The sequence below is a fragment of the Ranitomeya imitator genome, chromosome 4 (genome assembly GCF_032444005.1).
Source record: "Ranitomeya imitator isolate aRanImi1 chromosome 4, aRanImi1.pri, whole genome shotgun sequence".
NCBI classification, from domain to species: Eukaryota; Metazoa; Chordata; class Amphibia; order Anura; family Dendrobatidae; genus Ranitomeya; species Ranitomeya imitator.
The window spans coordinates 669,043,582-669,049,581 of NC_091285.1; positions in this window are offsets into that span (position 1 = coordinate 669,043,582).

Genomic DNA, 6,000 nt, shown 5'->3' on the forward strand with positions numbered 1-6,000 from the left:
CCATGTGAGGATGAGTTGTACTTTGAACAACTATTGGTTTTACCATGTCATGTGTTATGATCTAGTGGTTTAGGAACAACATGAGACAAGCTCTGAAGGAGGTGGTATCTGTACTGACCGCAATCCCTGAACCTAGCAGCGCAACTAAAAATAGCCGTGGGGGGTACCTGACGCTCCCTAGACCCCTCGGCACAGCCTAAGATCTAACTACCCCTAAAGATGGAAACAGGAAACCTATCTTGCCTCAGAGAAAATCCCCAAAGGAAAGATAGCCCCCCACAAATATTGACGGTGAGAGGAGGGGGAAATAACATACGCAGAAATGAAATCAGATTTTAGCATAGGAGGCCAGTCTAGCTTGATAGATAGGACAGGAAAGGATACTGTGCAGTCAGTATAAAAACTACAAAACAGTCCACACAGAGTTTACAAAATCTCCACACCTGACTAAAGGTGTGGAGGGTAAATCTGCTTCCCAGAGCTTCCAGCTAACAGAAAAAATCCATACTGACAAGCTGGACAAATATAGAATGCACAGAACAATAAGTCCACAACATGTGGACTGAAATGAGCAAAGCCAGAACTTATCTTTGCAGAACTGGTCAGGAAACCAGGAGAATCCAAGCAGAGATGTGAATCCAGCCAGGAACATTGACAAGTGGCACAGGCTGAAAGAAAAGCCAGACTTAAATAGCGGACGATAAGTGGAGGCAGCTGATGACAGCTAACTCCAAGGAGCAGCCATACCACTAGAAACCACAAGAGGGAGCCCAAGAGCAGAACTCACAAAAGTGCCACTTACAACCACCGGAGGGAGCCCAAGAGCGGAATTCACAACACTCATGTACTAGAAAACTGGCAAAAAATTCCAAGTGCGGTGAAATTGCAAAAAAAGTGCAATCCCACACTTGTTTTTTTGTTTGGCTTTTTTCAAGGTTCACTAAATGCTAAAACTGACCTGCCATTATGATTCTCCAGGTCATTATGAGTTCATACAATAAAATAAATAAGGCAGCACTCTGTAGCGCCATAGCTTGCAAACATGATATATGAAAATTGAATTGCATTACTGCACTAGAAATATGAAAAATTGGGAATGTTTAGCGCATAAATTGGCCAATTCATGTGTACCTGGAAGCCACGGTAAGGCGTTTCTCGTTACCAGGACCTAACAATGCCAACCATCTCTTAGAATAAACTCTACATCTCTATGGGAACCTGCAAATCCTCTCTTAGACTGAAATCTATATCTAAGTGGTGAAAAAATTCCAAACTTTGTTAAAAAAAATAAAAAATTGCGCCATTTTCTGATACTTGTGGCGTCTCCATTTTTCATGATCTTGGGTTTGGTGAGGGCTTTATTGTTTTGCGTGCCCAGCTGACGTTTTTACTGATACCATTTTGGTGCAGATACGATCTTTTGATCGCCCGTTATTGCATTTTAATGCAATGTCGTGGCGACCAAAAAACGCAATTTTGGCGCTTTGACTTTTTCTCGCTGCGCCATTTGGCGATCAGGTTAATCCTTTTTTATTGATAGGGCGATTGTGAATGCGGCAAAACCAAATATGTGTATGTTTGACTTTATTTTTATTGTTTTATTTTGAATGGGGCAAAAGGGGGATGATTTTAACTTTAAATTTTTTTTATATTTTTAATATTTTTGTAAAACTTTGTTTTTTTACTTTTGGCATGCTTCAATAGTCTCCATGGGAGACTATTAGCTGCCACAACCTGATCAGCTCTGCTACATAGAGGCGATGATCAGATCGCCTCTATATAGCAGAATTGCTCACTTGCTATGAGCACCGACCGCTGGGTGGCGTTCACAGCAAGCCAGCACTGACAAACATAGAGGTGTCCAGGAGACCTCAGATTGTCATGCCAACACACTGATGACCCGAGATCACGTGACGGGGGTCTGGCCCGATTGCTGGAAGCGTGTTTTAAATGCTGCTTTCAGAGTTTGACAGCAACATTTAACTGGTTAATAGACGCGGGTGGATCGCGATTCCACCCGCGGCTGTTGCGGGCACATGTCAGTTGTTCAAAACAGCTGACATGTCCCTGGAAAGATGTGGGCTCACCGCCGGAGCCCACATCAAAGGGAGGGAGTCTGACATCAGCGTAAATGTACGCCCGATGTCAGTAAGGGGTTAAATAATTGGGCTCTAGAGGCAGTCTTTGGTCAGCAAGACTAGATAGAGGATTCTCCAGTGGTTTTGAGTCTTGTGGAGGAAAGACTGATTATTTTCTTTGCTGTTTTCCTGTTTTTGCCGAAAGGGCTGTGTTTACTTTCCACTTCTAGTTGGTTTATGCTGCGTTTTAATAAACCTCCTGAAGACTTAAAGAGATAGTGCTCCTGTTTTTCTACCTCCATGTACCGCCAAGTGAGTTGACTTACAACAACTGGTGTTTTGAATGCGGGCAACGTTCCGGGGACACCAGTAGCAGCCATGGTCAAACCGATTGTCCTGGGTAAAGGAGGCCACAAGTCAGGCAAAATGGAGGAAATGCTCAAGCATCTGGTGGCAGCGCAGCAGCAACAACAGCTGGCACATCAGGAGACGAGTAAGTTGCTTAACCAGCAGATGCAACAGCAGCAGCAAAAGCATCAGGACCAGTTCAGACAACAGCAGCAGCAGATTGAGTTGTTTGCCGGGGCGGTTCGTGGGAGACCGGAAGCCCGTTTCACGAGTCTAGGTGACGAGACGCATGTCCGGAAGGCGGTAAGATGAGCGATGCAGAAAATGATCCCGGGTGATATAGTGGCATTTCTGACTGTTTTTGAGAAGGCAGTGGAGTGGGAGAGACTGCCTTCAGATCTGTGGGTGGAGGTGCTGGCCCCCTATCTAACCGGCGAGCCCCAGAAGGCTTATTATGACCTGGCCTTACAAGATGCCCGGGAATATGTTAAACTAAAAACTGAGATACTGGAATGCTTAGGGGTGACTATATCTGTCCAGTCGCAAAGGGTTCATCACTAGGCGTATTGCGGTGATAAACCTTCTTGCTCCCAAATGCTTGACTTGCTGCATCTGGTGCAGAAATGGTTGCAGCCAGAGTCCTCCATTCCAGCCCAGATGGTGGAGCGGGTTGTAATGGACAGATTTATCCACTCGCTTCCAAGGCCGGTACAGACATGGGTTGCCCAGGGGAATCCCCAGAATGCGGATGACCTGGCCTACCTAGTAGAAAGGTACCAGGTGGACGAGAGGTCCCTAAGGAAGCCGGGGGGTGGTGCATCTCCATACTGAGGTACCCAGCGGAAGCCCGGGTCCCAAAAGAGGGATAGCATAGCCATCACTGGGGGAACTCCGAGGTCCCAAGGAGCCGTTAAGGGGTTGCAAAAGACTTCTGGTAATGACCTAATCTGCTGACAGTGTCACGGTCCTGGACAAATAGCCACCCATTGTCCTTTGTCTTGCGAGCAGATGGATTGCAGCCTAGGCAGGCACTGCTCGTATTATGCTCATACCACTTGCAGTGTGGACCATCAGCCCGGAGATGGGCCGTTGTCATGTCCCGTGTCCATAAATGGGGTGCTGGTGTTGGACTATTGGACTCGGGGAGTTTGTGACCCTGATAAGGGCCACACCCCCACCAGTTGATCCCAGGGAAGCATGTGGGAGTCCTCTGTATCCAAGGCGATGCCAAGGACTACCCTGTTGTCAGAGTGTATATAAAAACAAACTGTAGCACTGAGTCCCATGAGGTCAGAGTTGTGAGAGACTTACTACACCCCGTGATAATCAGGAGGGACTTCAGCGTGTTTTGGGACTTGTGCGGAAAGGCGGGGTTGCTAAGTGACTCCAACAGAAGTCAACTCAACCCTGATCAATCCCCGTCACAGTCGGAGGTGGAGGAGTTTCCCTTTTGTGTCCTGGTAGGTGACGAGAATGAGACGGAGGTCAGTGAGGCCGAGTTTCCTAATCTGGGGGTTTGTGGAGAAAATTTTGTCACTGCTCAAATGCAGGATTTTACTCTAAAAGGAGTATTCGAAAATGTGTCTGTGATAGATGGGGTTGCTCAAGTGCCAGGGGCTGACACCAGGTGACCACACGCAGGGGAGAGGAGATAGTGGAGCAGCTGTTGATTCCAGGCCCCATACCAACGGAAGGTTTTGGACATGGCCCATTCACATGTTTGGGGTGGGGGGACATTTGGGAGTTGAGAAAACGCCGGAGAGAATAATGTAGAGATTCTATTGGCCGTGGTGCTACCAGGAGATCCTAAATTATTGTAGGTCCTGCCCTACCTGCCAGATAACCGCTCTCTCTACTCACTTCTGAAGTCCCATAGTACCGTTACCTGTGATAGAGGTTCCATGTGAGAGGATTTCCAAGGATCTAGTGGGTCCTCTAGTTAAATCTGCACGAGGTCACCAATACATCTTAGTGGTCATGGATTATGCAACACGGTACCCTGAAGCAGTACCACTAAGAAACTAATCGGCCAAGAGTATCGCCGGGGAACTTGTTTGTATTTTTGCACGAATGGGTCTGCCGAAGGAGATTTTGACAGACCAAGGAACTCCTTTCATGAGAAAGGTAATGAGGGAGTTGCATAAGGTCCTCCAGATTGCCCAGCTGCGAACCTCAGTCTACCATCCACAGACAGACAGCCTAGTAGAGCACTTCAATAAGACCTTGAAGGAAATGCTAAAGAAGGTCATTGAGAAGGAAGGTCGAGACTGGGACTATCTGCTCTTCTCAGTCAGGGAATTTACACAAGCCTCTACTAGCTTCTCGCTGTTTGAACTCCTATATGGTTGACATCCGTGAGGGCTCCTGGACATCACCAAGGAAACCTGGGAAGCCGAGGTCACGCCACACAGGAGCATCATAGAGCATGTGGCCCAGTTACAGGAGAGGATGGCAAAAGTAATGTCCACTGTGAAGGAGCATCTTCTCCAGGCACAGGAGTCACAGGCAAGGGTGTATAACTGATCAGCTAGAGTGAGGCAGTTCCAGCCTCGGGACCGCACAATAGTGCTTATCCCCATGATTTAGAGAAAGTGCTTAGCCATAAAATGGGCTGTAGATACCCTGAGATATTACCTGCTAGGCCAGAGGTTTAAGCTGGTATGTGACCATGCCCCTCTGAGGTGGTTGAGGGAAAAGAAGGGTAAAAATGCTTGGGTAACTAGGTGGTTTTTAGGCCTCCCAAGATTTCACTTTTCACGTCGAGCATAGGCCAGGAAAGTTGCAAGCGAATGCAGATGTCTTGTCCAGACTCCCCTGCTTAGCGAGTGAAGGTGCCAAAATCTCCGGCTTTGGAAAGGGGGGGATATGTTTCACTGCGCTTAATGGCGTCAGTGATATGAAACCGAAGTATTTTCCTCCAGCACACTACGTGTTGTGAGAGTTAAGTTAACGTTTCAGACGTGGGCTGGTTCTCTTGTGGACATCTATAGAGTAGTTGGGAGATGTCCACCTTATCTCCACCTGCACCGCCTTGTACTGAAAGGACCTGTGTGATATCACAATCATGTGGTCAGTCACATGATGGAAAGAGTCACATGGTCTGGGGTTTAAATAACTGGGCCTAGAGGCAAGTCTTTGGTCAGCAAGACTGGAGAGAGGATTCTCTAGTTGTTTGTGACTGAACCTTTGTTGCTCCAAAGCGGGATGTTACCCGCAACACATGGACTCTGTTACAGCATTTTGTTTTCTTTGTTGTTTTCCTGTTTTTTACCGAATGGCTGTATTTACTTTCCACTTCTAATTGGTTTATGTTGCCTATAGTAAACCAACTGAAAACATAAAGAAACAGTGTGCCTGTTTTTCTACCTCAGTGTACCGCCAAGTGAGTTAACTTCCCACAATATATATGCACACATACACGTCTCAGCATAAATGAGTACACTCCCTCTGGAAAGTAAGATTTTGATCAGTATTTTACTGAACACAAGAACAATTTCCAACATTTTAACAATTATGAGTTTCATAGAACATTTTTTAACCTATCACATGACAGTAAGATTAATAATATAACTTT